This window comes from Falco biarmicus, chromosome 1 (genome assembly GCF_023638135.1).
Source record: "Falco biarmicus isolate bFalBia1 chromosome 1, bFalBia1.pri, whole genome shotgun sequence".
NCBI classification, from domain to species: Eukaryota; Metazoa; Chordata; class Aves; order Falconiformes; family Falconidae; genus Falco; species Falco biarmicus.
The window spans coordinates 108,145,575-108,171,245 of NC_079288.1; the positions used below are offsets into that span (position 1 = coordinate 108,145,575).

Here is a 25,671-nt window from a genome sequence, read left to right on the forward strand (position 1 = left end):
TGTATGAATAAAATAAACTCCAGAGACTTTCTCTGAAGGAGTGGCCTGCATTCAATTGCAGGATAGCATAACAAATTCTGGAAATATCTTCAGAACATTCTTTAAAACATTGAGCGAAAACCCACTCTGTGTACAGTCCCCTGTATACAAACTGCAGTTGAATTGTTGTGATTTCATCTCTGAATATGAGTGGTTTGTTCCTAGCAAATTTTCTGTTTTCATATAAACAGATTTTCACAATGAAATACAATACAATAAATTATTTTAGTCTCTACTGATGCTGTGAACATGCCAAAAGTCATGTTAACCCTGCCATCAAACAGAAGTTGGTGAAGCATGATGAGAAAATATTTATAAAAAGCATGGCCATAATCTTTCTTTAACCCAGAAATACCACTCTTGTGTTCGAAAGTTTGGGGTTTCCCTTCTGAGAATTAGGAAATTTCCTTTTAACATAGGAGTATTTCTAGAGAATATAAAGTATTCTTGTTTTTAACAAGAAGCAGGCTGGCCTAGTAACTGTAACACAGTTCTTAAGTGTGCCTTCATTTTTGTTTGGGTTTGTTGTTGTAAGCCAGAAGCTGGACATGCATTAATTCCTCAACTGACCTTCTAATTGGCAGTGATCTCAGTGAACTCAAATTATTTCAGGGCGGCTGAAATTAGAATGTGTTGCTGGTCTGCGTGGGGGCCTGTGCGTCACCCAGGTTTGTGCCGAGGAGGAGGAGACTCCTTTTGTACAGAAGCCAAAGGGACTGTGCTAAACAGGGGTGGCTACATACATGTGTGGTTGGCAGCAACAAGGACTAGCAGAGCGTGGGAATGAAGGCAGCTTGGGTCTTTATGCTTTCCTGCAGAATATTGTCTTTTTTATCAGACTGTCCAGTTCCATTACCTTGGTTGCATGAAACTACTATTCCTCTACTCACAGAGCTTGGACTAGCTAGATGGCAAAAATTGATTTTTTTGGGAAGAATTCCCTAAATGTAGAAGAATCATCTGCTATACAACCTATATTCATGTTAATGAATGATCAGACTTAGCTGATGTGTTGCCTCTCGTTTAGAGATGGCTGAATGAGTTTGAAGAAAATTATGAAGCTGGACATATTTGACCTATGCCTCATTTAAAACAAAATCAGAAATGTATTTGAAGTTTCATCAAATTGAATCGGTTTGTTTCATTATCCTGTGGTGATACTGAAACTTTGCATTTCAAAGAAGTCAGAAGTAGAAACGTTAAAAGCTGCAAAAGGGTTTTTCGTCGTGTTCTTTCCAGCTTGAACCTATGCAAGCATTGATAGGAACCTGTTTTAAATGTCTACTTTTTTGAGACTTGGAAGTATGACTACTAACTGTGTATCTGATGGTGAACAATTATATTTTAATAAAACTGCCTACCAATGTGAAATTCCTCAAATAGTACAACTATTATTACATCAAATTCTTCAGTCCATAATGGCTTATATCAAGAGGATGAGTAGAAAACTTTCTGACTTATAGCAGTGTCTTCTTCCTTATCTAAATAACTTGAATAGCTGCTATGCATATCACTGACTCATCCCACTTTGCTAAAAGCTCAATTACACGGAGCACTTCTGAGAATAAGGACTTACATATTGTACTTCTTGTCGCTCAGTTGAGTATTACTCAGTTGAGATTTACTACTGATACTGCTGTCATGGTTGCCTTAAAATTTTAATGGAAATCAAATATTGGAACAGATAATTCCTTTAATTTGTTGTATAAAACAGAAGAGGATAGATATACTTAAAGTTTAAGGTTTTTTGAAAATACTAAAAATAGAGAAGCAACATATTAAGTTTCCATAGTAATGCACATATAAATTCTTACAACTGATAAATGGAAGTAATTCATTCAAAGACATTCTCAATGGCCAGACCCCAAATCTTTCTCCTGCAATTAAATAGTGTCAGCAGCATATATTGAATGTTCCACACCCACTCTTCCTACATTTCTCTATAAAAATACACATCACCTTACTTTTCCTGCCCTGTTTTAACAACAGCTACAAAGCTCTCTTTGTCTGAGAGTAATTTGCAAACTCCATTATTGTGTTATCTCTGTATTAGTAATGTATGTGACCAGATGTGGAGGAAAATAGCCTGTGTTCAGCTGTTATGTTTTTATATGGAGAAAGGACTCCAGGATATAGTGACCTTTGTTGCCAACAAACTGTAGGGATGAAGTCTTCAGAATTAATGTTTTTCACCCTGGAAATTCTGTGTACATGGAAATATTTGGATTTCAGACATTTTTCCTCTTTGTTATGGAAGTTTCATACTTAAAATAGTTATGATTATTTTTTTTTAGACCCTGAAGATCCCAGTATCTGCATTAATTGTAGCTAAGCAGTCAAATGATATGCAAAAAACATGTAGTTAGCAACAAATGTGTTCTCAGATTGTTTTTAAAGTTTGCGCAAGAATCTGTTCTAAGATTAAATGTTTTAAACTTGCATTTAGTATCTTTTCCCTGGCTGACCTTTCTGTCTTATATGTAACCACTAGTCCTCCACTGGTGCCACTGAACAGTCAGCTTACACTTCTAATGTCACCTCCCTGGATGACCTTTTCTTTTTTTTTTATTTTCTTTTGTTTAAATTACAGGTGAAAATTAAATGTATTTAATGACTCCAGTCATGCTCAAATGGCTTTTGCCATTTTACAGGGAAAACAGCATTACAGTGCACCTGAGAAGCATTCATTTTGTTCATTGAAGACTTTTTAAAATGGGTAATTAACTGTAGGCTAATCTCTTCAACGTTGTAATTGCAAATCTTACCCTGATTAAATGGATGGTAGTTTCTGGTGCCACTGTCAACTGAGATGTTGCAGTGCTTGAAGAACTGTAGTATAAACTCCCCTACATTTTAACATCAAGTTAAAGACCAGAAACCCTTATGTTTCTTCTGTAATGGAGGAAAGAACTTGTTGTAAGGATTTGCTTAATGAGGTTGTCTTCATTAAAGTTTTTCAAGTTCAATGATTTCTGCAGAGACTAAGCAAACAAATTCATTGTGTTGGATGTGTTTTCATACAGCCTATTGCTTAGCAGGGGAAATAAAGAGTTCACAGTCTATCCCTCAGTGACACATATAATCAGGCTGCGGGATCTGATTGAACCTGCAGGACTTGCTTGTGATAGGTCACATAAAGCACGATATTTTTCTCCTCTCAGTGGTAAGTACAGAAGTATTTCTGAAAAGGGGAATTAGGCATGCAAATCTGAATTTCTTATTTATTTTTTTTACATGTACAATTATGGCACCTTTTACAACATGCCGAAACTAGATTAAAAATAATTTATTTTGAAATACTTAGCTGTAATATTGCTCTGTGTAATTGTATTTGGTATTTGTTTCTATAAGCAGATACTTAATACTTTGCTGGTTAAAGCATTTACAGAAATTGCAGAAGGCTGGTTCTACTTGCATTTTGTAGCAGCTGGTGCTAAATTGAATAGATCAAGCTTATTTAGACAGGAAAATGTACCAATACTTAATATTACTCTTTTTTTGCCCTAAAATGGAGCAATATCTTCCAAGTAACAGATTGAAACCTGAGCATTTTTCCTCCTGTTATGCAAAACAAAAGCAGAGCTATCATTTCTTTGGATATTTTGAGGAAAAGTGGCTGATTCTGAATATTTCCAGTTATGTCGCCCCTAAAGTCACACCTTCTGGGACAGGACTGATACAATGCTCAGTGAGGCACAGATACACAGTGACATCTTTCAAAACACACAGTGACTTTTAAAGGATATTGACGTTGTTTTAAACTAACACCTGAAGTTGAGAGTGGCACTGTTTCTCAGGAGCAGCACTTCACTGGCAGTTACAGGGAGGAGTTTTCTTTAAGTGCATTATCCTATGTGTAGGGACATCAGGAATATAAGTGGATATTTCCTTTTTCTTTTCCATGAAAATAAATAGGAAAAAGAGCTATCAGAAAACTTTACTAATTTAATTTTTTTCTGCTAGTGGCCTGAGTGACCATGTGTAATAGCGATTCTGATATTCATATTTTATTTCCTCTGTGCATCACTTGTTTCATTAAGCAAGGGATATGTTCATCCTGGAAAGAGATCCAGCCTCAGGCAAAACTTTTATGTTGCTGTTGTGACACAGAAATCTTATTAGCTGTTTTAAGAAAACAGCTGAAATTGATGGTTTCCTCAATGCTGTGTTTTTAATCAGTGGCCAGTGTATTTTATCTTTTATCCTATCTTCAAATACTAGCCAGAGGGTGACCTTAGGCCGGTAGATGTGTTAGAAGAGTGAGTATGGTTCTAGATGTTGCACTTTGGAAATTTTTTATACCATAAATTGTAAATCTACAGCTATCAGCTTATCAGTAATTTGTTGTAAAAAACTGTAAAATCTGTTCAGAGGTGCAGCTTTCATCTTGGAACAATCCAACCCATCACTGCACACCTAACTAGCTGAGTTGTATAGAGCTGCTGTTATTTATGGATGAAAATGCATTGACAGCTAGAGAAGACATCGTTTGAAGACAGTTACATTGTTTAATGTAGTCAGGTATGCTTTTATTTGCCTTTATTTTATTTACTCAGAACATGACAGTGGAACTGCACTAATTCAAAATTCCCTATGTTCAGCCACATCTATACTATATACATACACAAATATATTTACTGATATGGTTATATAGATATAGATACAGTGAAAAACATAAACAATACAAACCATTGTGCACTATAACATGCAATAAACTACATGTTTAATCAACAATAAGATATATTCTTTCTTCCAAGCATATTTTTTGACCAGGAATAAGTAGTGATGGTCAGTTATGAAATATTTCGTTGTTCTTGCATTCCTGATTGGCTTCTAATCATATTCTGGCACTTCAAGAATACCACTGACATCTTAAAAATACATACTTGGTGATAACAGAGTAACTGTAGAGTCCATTCAGTTCTCTGTAACCTACTTCCTTCTCTTTCAAAAACAAATTTAAACCAGCTTGTTGGGTATGAAAGGTTCTCTGCAACGAAACTCACTTCCAGCACAGGTACTTCAGAGCTGCCTTCATTTCAACACATTTCAAAACACACTGATGTTCGCATGAAGTTCCATTGTTTTTCCAGGCCTTGATCAATAGAATGAATTACTCCATACCTGTTTTCCTGCAGTCAGTGCATGACAACTGACTTAGAGAGAAGCTGGATAGTTGGGTCGTTGTCTTTTACAGAGAGGGCAGGAAGTTTTCTTAAATTTGTAGATTAGACAGTCAAGTCAATGACCATTCAAAAAATATCATACCGATTTTAATTGAAACAAAAATCTTTCCTGCTTCTGTGACAAAGTGTCTAAAGAGGGAGCTCACTTGTTCTATCTTGCAGAGAAACTTTTTGTTCCAAATATTCAAATATTTTGAAATTTTCATTCAATATAGCCCACTTCTTTTTTTTGGGTTTGGTTTTTTTTTTTGTTTATTTGTTTGCTTTGGCTTGGTTTGTTTTTGTTTTGGTTTTTGGGTTTTGTTATAACATCAGTGAAACAATGTACCCACTGGCACTTTACCTGCTTACATAAGCTGTTATTTCACCAGGATCATTATGCTAGTATGTTTGTTGGCTGCCAACCTTATAAGTTAACTTTTCCTGTACTTCTTCAGCAAGATGTGTTTTCAGGATAAAGAACTAAATCCCATTATCAAATTATTTGGAAAAATATTTATTTGAGGTTTGTTGGGGAAAATCAGTTTTCATAACAATAAGTTGTTATGATGCAGGGAAATATTTATTTCCATTCACACAGATAACAGAAAAACAGAATAGACTTTGACAAATATTAACAGGGTACAATTTCTTATCCATGGTAATATAAAATAAGGCAAAAATGAATTATTAACTTTTCTTTTTCTTTGACTTTATAGGTCTGCTCAGAAGTATAAACACTAATCTGCTGTTGAATGTTTCTTGTGTATACTTTATTAAAGTTTTTCCTCTTTTTTTTTTTTTTTTTTCTTCCCCCAGCCAGGTATACTGTAGCTTCTCCAAAGAAAGTGAGTAAAAAATGTTTTCTGTAGTACCCTTCCAGAAGCCAAGAAGCAACATTAAATTTAAAGAAGAAAAATGTTTATTGAAGTTTAAGGAGGAAAGGGTTATTAAAGCAGTTTTCCTCATGACTTCAGCTGGAAACAGTTGAAAAGCATGTTTCCGTGAACACTTAAATTAATTGTGCACATGGTGGTTCCAAGTTTGGATTTCAGGAGTTCAAAGAAGGACAAAGAACTGCACAGACTTCATGGATTTGGTCTTTTGTCAGATAGTGCCCTAATGAAAAAGCAAATACATTGTGACAGAGGGCAGTAAATAGAACAACACCCCCCATAAATATAGCTTGAAAGACTTCAAAATACGTTATTTTACCCTAATTTGAAGCTCAAGAATTGACATTTTCCCCCAGTGTTTGGCTGTTCAGATTTTAAAAACTGATCAAGTGCAATTTAGTAACTAACTGTCACGCTGTGTGCTCCAGTCTGAACACTGAAACAGTGAAATCACAAATTATGAACTTCCTTCAGCTTTCGTCACACAGCACAGCTCTCTGAATAGACTCCATGGTCTTTCTGACAGGTGCCTGTTCAGGATCTTTGCTTAATGAGTTCTGTGTAATTAGTTATTACAATACTATTTTTCCTATGGTCTTGTCACCGAAATCGGGAAAACTCCTTAATACCAATGTAGCATTAAGAAGCAGACATTATTTATTGCAGCATTGGATGCATGGGGGATTGTTCCACCACACACCATATGTTTCATTCAAACAAAATTATATAGTCCACACTTATGACTATGCATTACATTTCTCAGAAAGATCATACATATTCATTCAACAGGCAGTACCATGTTAATTGAGCATCGCACATGCTCCTTACAGCTATCTCTGAGTCTTCTAAGGGATCTCATACCACAGTTGACCCTATAGTTACAGGTGACCGATCACTGAACCTTAATTTAGTTCCTTTATATCGAGAGCCCAAGGAGAGTCCAAGTTGGTTTCATTAGTTACCTATACAATGGTCTCCTCAGTAAGTTTTAAATGAGTCTTTCCCTCTTTAGCATAAAATTACATGAGCAAGGTTGGTTAGCAGCAGTCTCTCCATAGTGATTACACAGAAGCAAACAATATAGTTGCAAAGCTAAAACAGAACACGTTAAGAAATCTAGTTACCATGCTAAAATAGACTATGTGGTAATAGTCTTGATTCAGGAAAATCTCCAACTGGAATCAATTAAAAAAATATCTGAAGAAGTTTGTAATACACAGTCATAGGCAGAAAAGGCTTTTTCTTGCAGGCTTGTGGGAACTGGGAAGCTGAAGACTGGCTTGATAGGTGCTCAGTGTGTTTTCATGGCTTACACCTGGGAGGATAATGGGGCCTGTCCGCAACGCGCGCTCTGACCGGTTGATCTGACGATCACAAAACATTTTTATTTTGAATCCTGCCTCTCTACTACTCACTAACATTAATATAAGTAGATATAGTCCAAAGTATCAAAAGAGTTGCCTTATGCATGTGTTTCTGTGTGTGTTCCCTGTTAATGAGAAAACAAAGTGGCACAGGGCTTAATACCAATATTTCTAAAATACAGACACAATAAAAAATACTTTAAAGCTTCATTCATTTTGGACTAAAACTTCTGATATACCTACCAAGTATTCTAGGATCTCCCATTTTCCCAGTATGTAAATGTAGCTCAAACATCTTCATTACAAAAATTTGCAGTTACACTTAATTTTCAAGTTTACCGGTGTCAAGATATTTCTTTCCTGAATAGCAGAGCTAAAAATTGAATGGTCTCTGATGCTGTTCCTCAATCTGAAACTGAAAAATGAGAGAAATTTACATTTAAATAAAGTTCTCTGCATGTGTTGAAGCTGTTATTAACAAGATAAATCGGTGCACCAAGTGAAGATCCTGGAGGCTGTGTTGACATATCATTGTTTGCTTTACATAAGGAATATGCAGTGTATCAATGCCACAATTGCAGCATTAATAACTGTTCCTCCCCATTTTTGACAAACAAGAATATGGTGGCAATGTCCCCAATTAAGGCTCTAATGGGTAAAATCTGAGATTTAGATATTTCTGTCAATACAGTCATTAAAAACTAGTAATTATCAATATGTTTAAAATCATCATTTAGCTATGAATAAATTAAGAATCAGTTATTAGGAGATAGTGTTACATCAGGATTACCTTAAATAATTTAGTCATTAAGCAGGGAAAGACTGGTGAGTATCTCCAAGGAGCAGCTCATAGCACTAATGTGTCTATGGAGATGTGGGCTGATATCTCCCACCTACATTACCTTACTAAGGAATTTTTGCCTGTAGGTAACAGTTGTGCGTTGTTTTTATGATTTTCACAGGAAGGAGCATCTGTGAGCAGGCTGCATACCTCTAATCTTTCAGTTGTTCCTGGCCCAGCAGTTTAAAAGGTATAGGGACACTGTGCAAATAACCCGCCAGCTTCGAGACACAGCATTTCTGTGTAAGTAATACCTCATGTTTATACAGTAAATTTCCAGTGTTGTGGAGCTCCAGATATGCTTGCATGCTAACAATACTGTTATGAGCATGATGGTTTAACTTAATTATTTTTCAAAGTGCAAATTCTACAAAGTGAATGTATATGTATCATTGTAGACACGGTGACAAAAAGCCTTTGTCAAAGATACAAGTGACTCTAAATTTTGTCATGTTAGACTTTTTTATTAGACTTAATTTCATTAAGGGGAAAAAGGAATCAATTTTATAAACTCAGCAGGAACTGAGATCCTTGCACCTGGATTGTAGGTTATTTTGTTGCTGGACAGAGGTACGACCAAGGACCTAGATTTAAAATACATTTCACCCAAGATACAGCAATAGCTTGCTTTAGCAATACTTTGTATGTATCTAGATGAGGAGTTAGTTACCAACCTGAGCGATGCCTAAAGACCCAACTTCAAACGGTATTTAAACAGTTACTTGAAATGCTTGGATGCACTTAGTAAACAACAGGAGTATAGACTGGTTTGGGTGGTCACACCAGACAGGGTGTGAATGTTCCTGTGACTACCTTGTGACAGATTTGAAAATCCCGCAACACACCTCTTGATTTGAATAGAACATTTCCATAAAATTATTAGAAGAAATAAGCCACATGCCTACCTTTCTGTTTATAATAAAATTTAAAAGGTGGCTATATTTATACCTGAAGGATGTTCTGAGCTTTTAGTATGTCAGTATTGTATTTTAATGTGCTGGGGAGCAGGGCGGGGGGGGGGGGGCAAAAAAGCTGGAGAGGAGTATCACTTTGACTATCCAAATACTTGGAGCTAGCGTATCAGTGAAAAGGTTTGATTACCCACAAATATCCCTATGAAATAAGGATTTTTACTTCACCAAGCAGTCTTGAAGGATGCACAAGAAAAGATGAAGTGCTCAGGCCGTGATATAGAGATGCATCAGGACTGTTTGAAGCACTGTTTCCAGGGCACTAGGGAAATAGATGTCTTGTAACATCTGTGCCAAAGAGACAGCAGCTGCCCCCCACATGACGGTAATCCCTTTGCAGTAACTTTGTCAATGCCTTCATGCCATCCTCACATGTTAAAAAGTCATTGGATGAAGCTCTTAAAAAAGTATGAGATTGAATACAGTAATAACCTATGTCCAGTTTTCATTTTTAATTTTATGCTTCTAGGGTTTAATTTAATCTTTAGCTATGAGCAGCTAGGAGATTATCCCATAATTGCCCAATATCAGTTGTGTAGATCTGTGTAGTCTTTTGAAGCAACTGGGCATCCAAAAGGTCTGATTCTGCTTTTGCCTAATACATGTGTCAGCATGCAGCCACCTGATGGTCTTAATTTTTCCCTGTTCATTTCCATAAAATTACACAGGTTAAAATCATATTAAAGGGGCAGAAACAACAGGAAAGGATTTTTAAATGTTTCTCCAACAGATGTGTCTGCATAGAATCATCATAGAATCATTTAGGGTGGAAAAGACCTTTGAGGTCATCAAGTCCAACTGTTGACCCAGCACTGCCAAGTCCACCTCTAAATGATGTCCCTCAGCACCACATCTACACATCTTTTAAATACCTCCAGGGATGATGATTCCATTGCCTCCCTGGACAGCCCTGTCACCAGAGCCTTTCCTAGAATAATAGCCCCAACTTGCAAATAGGTAGCTGTTTTCAGACTAACATATTTTTGCATATCTAAGACAAAGACAAATGATACTAAATCAGGAGAGTAAACAATGCTAAATCAGAAGAGTTAAAACTTAAGTTGTTTTTACAAGCTTTGATGACATGTTGAACTGTTATTTTAAAAATGCCTGCATAATTTCTCCAGTCTTCATTTAATGAAAAATAAAAGTATTACAAAGTGGTTGCAGTTGCTCTAGGCAATTTAAAATCGTGACTTTGCCAATAGAATTACTTTTCCTCTGTCATTGTAACTTGAATTTAAATTTCATTTTAGTGGCTATTACTCTATGTTAAACTCTTTGCTTTTCTATTTAGAATTTTCTGCTCTGAAGGAAAAAGTTAAATTCCTGCTTAACTCTTCTTTAACAAAACAAGTGTGATAATTTTAAATTTTTTTTTAAAGTTTTCTTCAAAATAAAACCATAGGATCCAGGCTGCCTCTGTGGTTTGTCTGGTGGGTGGTACAAAACCAAATCCTTTCAATGAATGTTCTGTTAACTTGTGGAGCATTAAGCATGCTCATAAATAGAGCTTGCGTTTCGTAAGGTACAAATGTCCATGTGTATATATTCCCCGTGGGTTATCACACTACAGAGTAGGATTGGGTTAATACTTGGATATAAATGGAATATTCCAAGGAAGAGAAATTCAGAATTTGACTGATGACTACATATTAGCAGAGTAAATGACAGTGCAAGGACTGGCAGCATTAATTTGAAAAAAAAGAACTGCTTCCAAGAAGAAAGAAAAGAATTGCTTTGCTTTTATAGTAACTGTAAGGGTTTTTACTAGGCAGGCTTTTAGCTCCCTTGCTGGTCACTATTGGAGCAGTCTGAACAGTCTGACCCAATGCAGTTATAACCTCTTAGGATACTAGACCTGAGGTTTTTTCTAGCACATTGAATTAGGAGTCTTGTTCTGGTACCTAGCTCATATCTATGTGCCTGTCGGTCTCTACTTCCATCTATTCAGGATTTTACAGTATTTGTACCCTGGTTGTAATTTAGGTCACATTTACATGAGCTTCCCATTCTATGAAGAAACATATTTGCTGAAAAGTAATCTCTCTAGTATCAAGTAATCAACTGCATTACTTGAATGAAATTCTTATTTTTAGATATATAAAAACATGTGTCTAATAAGCACATTGCTTTTTGATCATGTTTATGATGGATTGTCAACATTCTGTGATTCCTCCTTGACAGTGAAACATTACTTGTTAGCATTTAATTTCAAGTGTTTCAAAGTGTGACTTCAAGGAAACAGAACATGTTTATGTCAAATGTATCACACAGTGTATCAACAATCACACAATTTACTAACATTTAGTTCATAAAAATTTGTTACAGTCATACAGTCATTGGTGGGAAGGTGGGGCCTTTAGAGGGACCAATATGAGCTAGCATGGTTAAACAATCAAGGAACAGAATTAAAAAGGAACATCTCAAAAAGCTAGTTATGTCCAAATGAAGAAAGCAGGAAAGATGAACCATGACAGATTAAATGGAAATATAGAAGGCATGCCAATAGAAGTTTGAAAAGTCACTTATAAATAGCATTACAAGCTAGTAATAAATCCCTTTTACAGATGCAGCTGGAGCAAGATGCTTTCAAGAAGGCCTTTAGGGACCAAAAGAGGAGTTCAGAGAAGATAAGGCTATAGCAAGAAAATCAGGTAATTTTTTTGGCATCTATCTATAGAGGAGCTTGAGTGTGCTGGAACTCCTCCACATGGCTGTATGCACCTCAAACTGTGGCACAGGTAGAACAAACTGAACAACAGAGCAAATTGTCAAGAGCAACAGGAACAAACTGGCAGGTCGAAGTGACACCTGCTTAAGAATTCTACAGGACTTCAAGGACGGAGCCGTCAAACCACACATTCTGATATGCAGTCTCTTTTACATTTCCTTCAGTACCAAAAAACTTGAAACTGGGCTACCTGACACCAATTTTTAAGCAGCATTCCAGAGATCTGAAGAAATGTAAAAATCTGGGGAATTTTTGAATAATCAAGTGAAAGGCAAAAGTTCCATATATGACTAAAAATATGAATAGAAATATATACTGAAAGGGTGCAGATGCTTTTCTCAGTGACTTGGGAAGAGCAGTCATGCAATTTTTAAATTCAAAATTAAGCATATATATAAGTATATATACGCATAAAGGTATGTTCAAGACTTACTCCCCTAATGAAGGATTGTTTCAGTCCTGCAGCTAGTTTAATCATGCAAATATTTGTGACACTTAGAAATTTCACAGATGCTGAGGTATGACATATCTGTAAAACCAAAAGGTATCTGAGATTATCTTTTCTAAAATAAACCCTATTGCATCACTTCTCTGCTTCCTGTTCCATTCATATTTAGCATGGAACATCTATCTTTGATGAAGAAAAGTAATGTTTGCTTTGTATCTAAAGATATGTAAAATGCGTACACATAAAAACATGGAAAGAGCAGAACTAATTCTGCAGTGGTTGTATTATAATTGTTAAAATGAAAACAACTTTATTTTCTGTTGTGAGCTCTTTGGCTCCTGTTTTCGTGAAACTGACCATGTAAGAATTAGCATATTTGTGACTCACCACAAGGTTTTCTTTAAAATAGCCTGAAGTAACTATTGTTCTAATAATGTCCATACTGGTATCTTAAGATTCACTGACTTTCTGATATCTGACAGGGTGGCTTATCCGGTGACTGTCGTAGGTGAGGACAACTGGAACATATTCCATCCTTCACAAGTTTCCTCCAGAGGATCATCTTGGAATTTCTGCTAAAGGAGAGGTAAGAAGGTAAGAAAAGCTGTTCATATAATTAAGAAGCAAACTGAAGAAGAGGTAACACAATTACTTGGATTTATTTCTTATCCTGGCTTCCTGCTATAGTTAGTTATTGATATTATTCCAAACATGGAAACCTCAGTTTGAAGCTATACCTTGTACTAAGTAGTGGTCCAAAACCGCATATGTGATATTTCTCAGAAAACTCTTCAGTACACCCATGGTAAGAGTTTAATCAGGCATCCTGATTCAGGGTAATGCAGACATTTAGTCAACATTAGCTAACCTCAACTTAAAATTAAAGGTAAGCGTAACTTCATGCTGCACTCAGTCCTTAGGTTTCATTCTTTCATGTAATATTTCATAATTCACTGCACATAATTGTTGACTGAATACTCAGTTATAAAACAAAGCTAAAAACCAAGCAGTCATTCTGCAATCAATATTTGCCTTAAATGAATGGTTAAGTATTTCCATAACAGCAGAAGCCTCTTTTAGTCTAGGTAGTGTGGCATGCAATAGCTTCCAAAGTACAATCTGTACATTTTTGATTACTTTGTAAAGGGAGAAATAAGTATAATTACCTTCTAGAACTGTCATAATTTTTCAAGCTACCACTGAGATGCCTGTATTAGCTTCTGTGCCTGTAGATATAAACAATATTGCATTCAAAAGAAAATTGTCCTAAATGAAAAGTCTTGATTTATGAAGTCTGTTTTCTAGACTACCAAGTACTTGGCTACGTTCAAACAAATTGATTGGTTGCAGCGTTCTCCCTGACCTGGGATTTATTTTTTTGTTGTTCAGTCTGAGAAACGGATGAGGTTGATTCTTTCATTCTCTGATTGATTCTGCAAAAACAGTTCAGCTCCAGAAGCCATTTTCAACTAGTGTAGTTGAAAGGTACTGAGTTGTAAACAGATAGAAACAGAAGTAAGGTGTTGGCATCACAGTTGAGAGAATATGTACTCATTCATTTAACTTAATTCCTATTTTAGTTGAAAATTTACATCTGTGATCTGGAAACTGAAGCTTGTTAAATAATCAGAGGAATTTTTGTAGCAAGATACTTGCCCCTATTATCACTTCTTCCTTAGCTGCTAGAGCTGCACGCTGGTGCCTGAATATTGCTTGATTGAATGGGACAAGGGAAAGGTTCCTAACTGATGTTTTGATCAGTGAATAGTTTAGGCCAGTACTCTCGAAAGACTGCTTCCAACCTGACCCCATACTGCTAGAGAGGACTCCCCTTCACCTAGTGATGTTCCAGCTGTGCCTGAAAGGACATGCTCTACCCTGCATCTTCACCCGTGGATTCATTGCTGTAGGTAAAAATAACTGATCTTACTATTCTGCAAGGTTCATTTTCCAGATCTTCAAATGATAAGGCCCTAAAGGAACACAGGAGAACAGAAAACTTCCTTTCTCTCACTCTTTGAACATTTGACTGTAGATGGTGTATGAGATATTGTAAGATTAAACTTGTTATATTTCACAGATTTATACCTCCTTCTCTCTTATTTATTTAAATTTGGCATCATTTATAAACATAAGTGAAAACATCAGGATAAAATTTAAGCATATACTTAGCCTAGCCTGAGCAGACAGTCAGCTTGCATTTAAAAGTAAAGTCCTCAAGGTACTAAATGTGAACTGAATGCAACAAAAATAGTGAGGATTTCAGGGATTTTCAGGGAGATCACACAGCAAGAGAAGTATCAGCTGCTACCGTCAGGAAGGAAATTTCCCAGCCCTAAGTTTGCCCTCTGTTCAAATTAGGCTGTTTTCTGTTTGTGGGGTCTGACATTGGATAAACCATTGCTGACAGAGTTGCCTTTAAAAAAATCTAAAAGTTGTTTTGAAGATACAGATTTGTTTATTTGAGCAAAGGGCAAGTATATAACACCTTGGGACACTGCGAGATTAATCAGGGAGCAACTATTTTGTGTTCATGCATGTAATTAATACTATAATAACCAGGAACAAGGCTGAAGAACAAAATTGTCTATGGATGACCCTCATTCTTACTGCAAAATTTGAGCTGAAGTTCTGAGGTTAAGCTTGCATGTGTGTCAGTCCAAGCATAAACCCACCGGTGCCTATTGTCCCACAGAGGGAACTGTCCTCTGCATTCACGACACCTGGATATGTACAGCTAGACCCATTGACCAGCAGGGAGACTATAGTCTTGTCTAATCTGCTGAATAACCACATTGAAGGTCACTGCATGGGTTATTTGGTTTGCTGCTTGTAATCACTGATCTAAATGGGCTTTGGTAAAACTCTTCATCTCTCTGATCCATAAATTTCTCTGACTGGTTAAACTTAGCTGGTTACGCTGCACTGATTCACAGTTTGCATGTGAATAACCGTGTGAGTGCCCCTGCACTATTAGAAAGTATTGACAGTGAGATGTCGAGCAGACCTTGCTATCTTTAAATTATTGCTTGACTGTAGAAGAAAAAGAGCAAGGAGCACTGCAGGTGCCATCGTGTTTGCCCATGTAGTTTGGAAATTTTGTCTGGAACTACAGCGAGAAGCACCTTTCAGAATATTGTGGTCCTGAACCATCTGCTGAAAAACAAGTCACTGAGAGATAAGTGACCCCTCATATTTCGTGAAATAGGAACCTCATTGAGGTTCGGATTTTTTTTTTTGTGTGGACATTAATCATTAAGGTTTACTGTGGTGTCCGCTTAGCTCTTTACTTTTGAACTGATATTGTTTAAGGATAGCATAGATATAAATATCACTGACAAAATGTAATCCACAAATATGAGCTGTGACTGTAACTCAGAAATGCTGTAACTGTTTACATTTCAAAGCTGCGGCAAATTTTAAATAAGTGTATTAATATGAAGTATGTAACTCAGAAATGCTGCAACTGAATTTCAAAGCTAAGAGGCAAAGTGATTTCAAATAAGTGTATTAATATGAGGTACCACATTGTGAACATAACAGCTCTTTTACAGGCTGTAAGTACATGTGAGCTTGTGGAAAGAGCAGGTATTTTATGTGTTTTATATGTTTTTTAAATGATAACATTTTGATATTATCAGTGGTTGTTTGATAAATACACTTTCCAGGTCTCAAATATTTTTATACAATATTTATTAGTAACTCTCTTCCTCTGAAATTAATGTGAATGAGAGACAAACTCATCACCTTGCTATATAGAATAACACAAAGGAGTAATTCAGCTCTGAAATTATAGGCTAAAATTCCATCTTCACAGGGACCTAGTACTTAGATTGCTTATATCCCCAGCTACAGTATCATGAGGTATTCTCTGATTTTTGTTTGCAAAGAAAAAACTCGAGTTTAAATTTGCAGAATTTAATTTGCCTTTCTTTCCACCTATTCGGGTAAAATTCATATCATTTAAATATTTCCATAGTAGACCATATCAGACTTTGGAAAAAGAAAAGCACATAGTCTTCAATACTTAAAATTGTGTCTGCACTGAGATCTGAAGTGGATTTTCCTTCAATTCCACATTCCAGTAATTGCTAAAAAAGAGGTGTGGCTGAAATTAGATTCAAAGAATGTTTAAAAAAACCACAAAACACCCAATAAAATTTTCTAAGGAGCTGAGGAAAAAAAGCTCAATCCTTAAATATGAAATGAACTAGAATTAACAGTACAATGACATTTTGAAGTATCTAAGAATTATTCCTTTCTTTTCTCAAGACAGCAAATGTTTAAACTATTCCACATTGCACATCTTCCTATGATTTGCTATACGTTTGATGTTAAGTCATTTTTCCTAAGAAGCATGCACTAAAAATGGTGTTAAGGAATATCCACAGTTTTGCAGCGAGCATTTAATAGCCAATTAGAAAATAAAATTTTAGTCTCTACCATTAAGGGTTTGGTTTTTTGCTGGTTTCATCTACTGCTAAAAAGGTGCTTTTATTAGGTACACCTTTATGACTGCAGAAAAATATGCTGAATTTCAGGGATAGTAATTTTCATACCTGCCTTAGCAGAAGGTACATACAGGCTGTGCAAAGCAGCAGATGTTAGAGGAGATGCAACCGCATGGTTAGCTGGAGAGTATCTTGACTGGAGTCTCTTGAGCAGTGGGAGAACTGGCTCAATCAGAAATTGAGCCATGGGAGCCAAATCAAACTTAGCAAGTCCCCGACAAACTCTTGTTGTCTTATTACTAATGCTGTCACTTCAGTCTACAGCAGATAATGTGCAAAGATCTTTCTGCAAAGCGGCAGATGCCTGGAATTGCAATGTCAGAACTGTAGCCAAAATAGCCAAAATATGTAAATTTGAGTTTAAGTTACTCAACGCAGTTTTGGAGAGGTTTCACTGACTACATTTGTTAGTACTGTTTCTACCTGCATTATTTAATGCCAGAATCATAAATTGTTACCTGAATTTATATATCATTTACAGCTGCAGTTCATGCAGTCGTGAACCAAGTACCTGTGAGCTTGTCTGCCTGTAAAGGCAATGTGTAAAAAACTATGTATTTACAAAACATGTACAAAATCTTCAGTACTCTACTTGTACAAAAGTTGTAAAAAATAAATTAGCTTTCCATGAAACCATACAGAGTCACAAATTCGATGATGTTTAGATATCTTCCGAGATGCTTGTCTTTGGAGTTATCATTCAAATATGGACATTTTCCTACAGAGCCAAGTAATTCCATGAAGTCAATATAACGAGAATCAAGGCAGAACAGGAGCACAGAATCAGCATTACTTTTGTAGCTGTTCACCGCATATTAAAATGCCTGCTGCCTGTCATGTGGGTGGATGAGGTCATTCCAGATCAGATTTTCCTCAAGGCTTGGTCACGTTCTTCATATTAATTTGGGTAAGGTAGCTGGCTGATAAAATTAGAGGCCAGACAGTTTTACTGGTGTGAAGGAGAGAAGGAGGCAGCTGAATTTTGCAGAGACATCAGAACCTGAGACATCAGAGAGCCTGACAGCAGTAAAAGAACAAGTTGAGTGGGAGTGGGAGAGAGAGGATAGTCTAGATAGGGTCTAGGGGGAGATGGGGAAGTTTACTTGACAGAGAGAGAAAACTTCCCAGTAACATAGGAATACGATTATTCTTCTGGAAAAAGAAAAGGTCGTTGTTGCTTATGATTAAAATTTGAACGATCAGCCCAAGAGTCTGGGAGGGGGGCTAAAAACCAATTTTCAGTGCAGAAGTTGTCAAAAACAGCATAGCGGAGAGGGGTAGAAATCCCTTCATAGTACCAGCTTTCATACACAGAGCTCATTTATTCAGTTTTGTTCTTTCCATCTCTGTATGTGTATTTTAAATGAAAAAGGAACCACCAGACAAATACATGAAGATGGTGACTGCTCGAGAGAGTGTACCTATAATATTCTATAAATCCATTGTAGCCTATTACTTCAAAATGTTTTCCTTGCAACAGATATAATTTTGAGTAGAAAAAAATATTGCACTCATATAGAAAATGTCCTTTCTTTTGACAAGATATTATTTTTTTAAAAATTCTAAACTATGTCAGAATTTTACACCTGGTAATACTCCCACCAGCTCTAACCTGGCAATACTTGTGTCATACTGAGAAATTAACTTGCTCCTTTTTTTTTTTTTTTTTTTTTTTCCTAGAGCTGGCTTTGCATTTAAATTGTGCAGTTGTTGAAAAATGGAAGAGATGTTAAGCTTTATTTTTTGTTAATATTTTAATTTCATTTTTATATACTTTTGGCCCATGGGCTTTTCTTTGGTTGTCACTTGTTTGATTGTTTAGTGTCACAAATAGAATTGTGTTACTTTAAGCAGCACTTTTCTCCTAGGAGATTGCAGTCCTAATCAGGCTTGACAGTTGATTTAAGTACAAGAATTTATCTTCTGAAGTTTTTTTTGAAACATTAGAAAGAAAATCACAGCAAGCTATATATGGCTTGAGATTTTATCTCCTTCAGTTATCTCTTCTAAGCGCATTGATGGATTCAGCAGTGCTGAAACTGAATCAGTGCTTTCTTTATAGTGATAACGGAAAATAAAATGCTTAGTTTTGTCCTATGATGGGAATGCAAAAGGAGACAAAATAAAAAGAAAGATAAATGCATTTATTAAAAAATAAGTTTATGGAGTACTAAAGTTGGGGCCATATTAGACATTTTTCTTCCAACTGATCTTACAGAAAGGTATTTTAAAAATAAGGCTTATATTACTAATAAAAGAACATATTCATAACATTATTGAAGTACGATGGAAGGGAAACTAGAAGCTAGATCAAATTTAAGCAGCTGTTGTGCTAGGAACACTAATTACCAGAATGAACAATATTGTCACATTGCACCTTCTGTCTTTTGCTTGTAGTCTTTTGTCTTATGTTTGCATTGTGATTTTGGATAAGAAACATCTTACTATATCAGGGTTTTTTTGTACTGTGGCTAGTCCACCTAGCTAGCCCAGTTCACTTCCCTAGCATTACACTGTAGCACCACACAAATAATGTAATTTAAGTCAAAAGGAAGTTTAAAGTTCTGAATTTTCAGAAGCAAGTGCTTGAAGTGTTCTGATTTAGATACTGAATGTTTGAATGAGCACTGAAGTTTTCTGTGTAATTTCCTGGAAGTTTTGTATAATTTCTCTCTTTGCCTATGATAAGGGAAAAATAGCTTAGACAGGAAAGGGTCTTCTCTATGACTTTTGCATAAAATATGATAAGTCCAATGAAGTAATCAGGCAACCTGGAAATTTCAAAATTAAGCCTGGATGCATTGAGATAGACTATGGGAGTTTTTAATTACATTTGTTCTTAGATTTTAAACCAGTCTATTTCTGTTATTCTTAGTTGTCTTTTACTGACTGGTAAACTGTTTTTTGCAGATGTGGAACAAAGTTATTTAAAATTCATAAATGCTCCCGTGTTCTTGGAGCATCACTGAAAGCACTTTTAAGGGCACCCCAGCGCTGATATATCTTATGTACCAAACTTGAGGTCCACACAATGGGCTGGATGTGTTGAGCCTCAGTACTTAGTACCTCATTTCTGTGTCTGCATGTTTAAAAATGTAACGCATAAACCACAGCTAGCTGCCTGCATGTTAGTCATGGTAACCGGGGGATGTGAGGACCAACCAGTTGAGCAGTGCTAAGCTACGCTAGCTGTAGGGTATCTAAGGCACCAACTAGTAGACATGACCTAGAGCTTCTGTGTACCCAACTCCCTGATTGTCTGGGATTGGCAGTTGAAGTCCCTAGGGAATATCCTTAGGCATTTTGAGTAGCATCAGATGTCTGCTCAACCAGAATGAGCCCTTTGTTGATGATGAAAAAAATAGGTAGGGTGCTCAGGGCTTAATGATGTACTGGCCACTATGAAAGCAGTATCCAAACCTGACTGAGAGCTTTCACCTCAATCCCACTGCTTATTCTGCTGGAACAGTCAACTCTTTTATTTTGCAAATTGGATAGTCTGGGGTTGTTTGCCATTTTGCATACTGCTTAATAGTAAGAGCATTTTCCCAGGAGGTAGAAAGACCTGCCTGATTATAGGAAGGCATGCTGAGAATTACTTTTCCTGCACATACAGGGTACAACAATTATAAAAAGAAAATGACAGTGAATATCAGAAATACAACTGTTATTTCACTGTCAGCACGTACTCACAGATTGCAGTTTCTAATCCCAAAATTACTTATGTATTTTATCCATTCTCTGTTTCCTGCCCACCCCCCCCCACCCCCCCCAAGCATAATATATAAACATTGCTAGGGATAATGCTTTGCACTTCCGTCTTTCAGTTTTATTCTATTATTGAGTTCAGCATCCCTGGCACTTCTTCTCCCCATGATCTAAGAAATTTTAATGCCTGGCGCTGCACCAGCTCTGCCTCAAGAGAAGTCTTTAACACCAACAAATTATAAAGGCTCTTGTGCTTCTTGTCTTGCCCTACTTTCATGCAGAAAGGGGAGACTGATTTCCATAACAACTCTGTTTCTGGAACATAATTTCTTATTTCAGCTCCATTGGACATAAAAAAATTCCATCTGAAAGCTTCATCAGAAACTTAGTAGACTTGAAGTAGATGTTTGTGATAGTTGAATTCTACTATTTAGATTGGAACAAATCATCTTTTCACTGATTCCCAAGCCTGAGAGAAGGAAGATGTATTGGCCCAGAGCATTATGCGTTCTCCAAAGTACACAAACTTATTTTCACAGAAAAAGCTGTCAGAATCCCAGCAGTAGTAGATGGAGACTGGAGAAATTAATTCATATTCACCAGCTATACCGTATACCCAGTCATCTCATGTAGAGGAATGAAGGCAGTGGGTTGGTTAGCACTGATAGCATGCAGCTGTGGCCTTGCCTCAAGGCAGTGGGTTGATGGACATGGATGATGTGCAGCTGTAGCTCATTCAGCTAAGCAGTTAAATAGCCCTGAGGAGTGTGGGAGAGGGGGTTGGATGGAGGAGGAGCAGTGTGGTCTGGCCTCTGGGGGGAGGAGAAACAGCATGGACAGTAGAATCTTAATGAAGGTAAAAGCCTTGTTGCAGCCTACTAGTTTGTTTGTGCTGTAACAATCTCTGAGGAACTGAATCAGGAAAACAAACTTGGCTCTGATTTCAAGCCTAGGCCTTGTTGTTGCAGGAGTAGGTATGATCAAGTGATGGAATGAGGGGGAACTTCAAGACAGTGCGTGAGTCCTGTAGTTGAAGAAATGAAGAGGAGCAAAGTGTAAACAGATACACACACACACACAAAAATAAAAATATGTAATAGACCTGTAAGCTTTTTTTTTTTCTTTTAACTCTGTAGATTTTGGTATGTGGCAAATTGGCAGACGTGGGAAATACTTGCTTAGCATGAAAGTTATATAATGCTAATACAAATTTTAGCTGATAATGTCATATTTTTTGCTTAAATATGGATTAATTGAGAATTTCAGCTTTCCTTAAAATCAAGCAAACAAGCTCTGTTTCACTCATGATTACAGAGAAAGGTTGAAAATATGCAGTCATAAAGGCTCAAAGAGCAGAGGGCAGGACAGCTAATCTATAAAGATGCTACCTGTCCCAGCAACAGCAATGCTGTTCTTAAACTCAACATTTTCTTTCCAATTACTATATAATTTTGGCTAAGGAAGCGGCTGATTAGTACCGAAAAGGTGGACTGTGTTGCTTTGGAAACATGCAAGGTTGATGGGTAGGTGGGCTTCTGTGGACACACCCCCCACCTAGCCACCCACCCCAGCTTGCTTTGGAAATGGTTACAATGAATGGTCTCACTAGAAGTGAAAGAGAAGGATTGAAACATGTCCTTACTCAGAAACTTTGCAGTAGCACATTATGTCTTCCAAGACATGTCCCTAGTAATTGAATTTGAAAGTTAAATGCTCCAAGGAAAAACTGATCTGCTCCCATCGTTATACAGATGACCTAGTATCTGAGAATGGCCCTTTCTGAAGGCCTGACTTGGTACATGGAGACCTGGGCAGGGGTGGGTGTATTGCTCCTGTTAAATAATGAGCCAGCATTTATACGGCGAGTTTAGGAAGTGCCTCTCAGTTTGTTTTGGAACAGCTGAATCCCTGCTGTATAACCCCCCCCAAAAGAGCTGGTTGAAAAGTTATTCAAGTTTTTTTTTTTTTATCTTTTGAAATTAAACTCAGGGCTACTCACCTGAATATTTTCTCTTAAAACTTTTCTAGGCTTCCAGTGCCTCTCTCTAGCGGTCAGTTTACAAACACATCTCTGCATTACAAACCGAAGCCTGTATTCAATTAAAAGAAAATTCAGTAAAGATTTCTAAGTCATAGGAGAGAAAATTGGCCAGAAATGATGGATAGTTTGTTGTGAAATTAAATTTTTTATTCTTTTTCTTTCCTTCACATACTTGTTCAATTTTGGTAGGTTTAGTGTTCTCATTATCTGCCTTTTACAGGATGAAATAAAAGAAACGTTCAAGAGAAAAAAGAAATTAGTTTTGCATCAGTTAAATGAATAAAGCAGTGCCTAAAAAGACCCCAACTTTATAAAAAGTTTTAGACCATCTGTACATTTGTAGTTGGCACCTGATGACAATAGATACCATATTATCCCAGAATTCATGAACTGAATGCATTTCCAAGTATTCCAGTTTTGTTAATTCAAGGGTGACGCCCAGGACATTGAACACTCCTGAAACGGATTTCAGTGAAACAGTATGCATGGAATAAGGTCAATAGGTATACATGTGGCAGGATGGCATGTAATACAGTTGTGTTGATTCTCCTCCACTGATGGTGGAGGAAAATAGCTAATTATGGAATAGCGTTTGAGAAATCCTGTCATCTGACATTTCTGCAGTTTTAGAAATCTCTGAAATATATGCTTTGAAATGCTTAAAGATGACAGTACTGTCATACATGGCTATTCAGTGTCATACTGGTAATGTACATGGAGAAGTGTCAGTCCTCCAAATGCTAGGCAGGGTCCAGCAAGTAGCCATGCTTTCCTCAACTCTTAATTTCTTACTGGTGTTATCCCTTCCTGAATCTGACCATTTTAAAATATGTCTGTCACAGTTTACCTTGGGGAATTCATCACCAGATGTGCAATATAGTGAGGATCAAATACCTGACTGTCCTTTACATGTTATATGAGTTTTCTACTCTACCTGAGAAGTTCTTGATGAAGTTAAGCTCATTAAATAAGGAAACGAAAATGACTGAGACAGCCTGCTGTTAGAAGGAAAAACTGGTGAAGGCAGGATGACTCTATGCAAAAGGAATAGAGTTTCCCACATTCCAGGATGGAATTTTAACCGGATGGAATTTTAACCACTGTATTTAGAGGCATACATTTGTTGCCGTTGCTATTCAACTCTTTGTGGAAAGATACAGCTTTGAATACATAGCCAGGTAACTTTCATCACCTATGGCTAGAGGCACTTGCCTACATTATGAAATCCAGATACATCTACTTTATCTTTCTTAGAGCAGTGGAGTAATCCTGGGCCTCCAACACCACATAAAAGTGTCCTGCTCTCTGTGTATATTTCTCTCCAATCAGAAATTCAATTTGAGTACCCTCATAGTAACACTTTTATCTAGAAAACATATTTTTTTTCATTGGCATTTCTGACAGAGTAAAAATGGTTTATAGCAAAATTTCTAACAAGCTGTAATCCTTGCAATTCATGAATTGTATATGAATACTTTTATCCTGGCTTTTAATATTATTTAGTTGCTTTATAAGGTATGTATTTTAATTTACTGTTTTAACAAATAATTTAAACTGATTTTTCTAATAATTTTAATGTTGGCTATTGGGTCAACTGTAATTCTGCATCACCCATTTAAGTATGTAAAAGAGCAGGCAGAACGTATCCTCTGGTGGACTGCTCCACCTTGCTGCTTTCAAAGACAGCAATTGCTTCTTTACTCTGCTCGAAAGTGAAGTATGTTAGTAATTCTGGTAATACCACTTCATCGTTCACATACAGCAGCTTTTCCCTTACAACCGAACAGGATTTACCAAACTGTCTGGTTTATGCACTTCTTAACACCACTTGCCCCAGATACATGGCAAAAAATATAGTTCCTCTTTGGGATTTATCAAGAAACAGTATTTGTAAACATACACAAGACCTGTCCCAAGCTAACTGCTTTGGTTTACTGGGGTTTGACTTTATTCTAAACTTAGACAACAAAACAGTCCTACGGCCCTTTCAAAGCCTGGCTCTGATCCAGGGAGGTATCCAGTGCTCCTGGGTAGGAACAAGCAGAACCCACCTGATCTGGCAGCACCAGCCAAAAGAGGACTGACACAGTTCTCTGAAGTTCATTAACCCCATTGTTAGGGTATTAAACATACTGAACTCACAATGTTTTTAATAATTTTCACAAATCAATTTTAAAAAAACCAAAAAAACACTATGAAATTTCTTGCAACCTACACAGGCAGCAAGTTCCATATATTCCATACGGCACCATAAAGTTTTACAAGAAACTGAAGTTAGAAAAATGGAAGGCCATATGGGAAGCAGGTGCAAAATGCTTGAGTAGGTGTCAGAAATCTAATATGAAAGCTAAACATAGTAAAAAGTGTAAGAAAATAATTTAGCTGAAATAGACACACAGAATCTTCGCATAAATTGTCTCTGGGTTGTGCGGTTTATTTTCTTGCCAATTCAAACAGTAGAAGCTACCTCATCAGGCTTTGTAAGAGAACGTTTTTGTAATATCCTGGGACCCTTAAACAGTAATTTTAAGTGGCTTTAAATTGAGTTCAACTTTTATAATAAATACAATTGTCAGGAAAGTTAAATCTTTTAATTCTGCCCCACCTCTTTCAATACCTTCCTGACCATTGAACAGTTACTAAACATGTTTACCAGAACTCTTTTTTTTTTTTCCTTTAGAATGTTGCCAAAAGTATCCTGTATGGCCTTTTTAAGAATGCAAACTTCTGTTACACTGAGCATAGGTTGACATCAAGGCCACAGAAGATTTTCTTTCTCATGTTTTCTCAAAGAAACCCTCTCCTTTTTAGGTGCAGATGGTGTATTCTGAGGAATTTAAGAAACACTTCCAAAATTCCATGAGTTTTGACACTGTGGTAGCTCTAAAGTATCTGAACCAAAGTAGTATGTCAGCATCTTCCTGGAAACATTTTTCTGTTAGTACTGATATGT

General features: G+C 36.6%; 1 long non-coding RNA gene across 2 annotated transcripts in view; it reads left to right on the forward strand.

Annotated features, from left to right (window-relative positions):
* Positions 1 to 25,671, forward strand: part of LOC130158197 (uncharacterized) — a 144,354-nt gene that overhangs the window by 76,614 nt on the left and 42,069 nt on the right. Inside the window, exons 13-15 of one of the 2 annotated variants that reach the window (XR_008825202.1) lie at positions 8,427 to 8,548; positions 11,847 to 11,933; positions 12,941 to 13,052. This is a non-coding gene — a long non-coding RNA (uncharacterized LOC130158197). The remainder of the gene's footprint in view (positions 1 to 8,426; positions 8,549 to 11,846; positions 11,934 to 12,940; positions 13,053 to 25,671) is intronic. The other variant, XR_008825201.1, reaches the window with a different exon arrangement.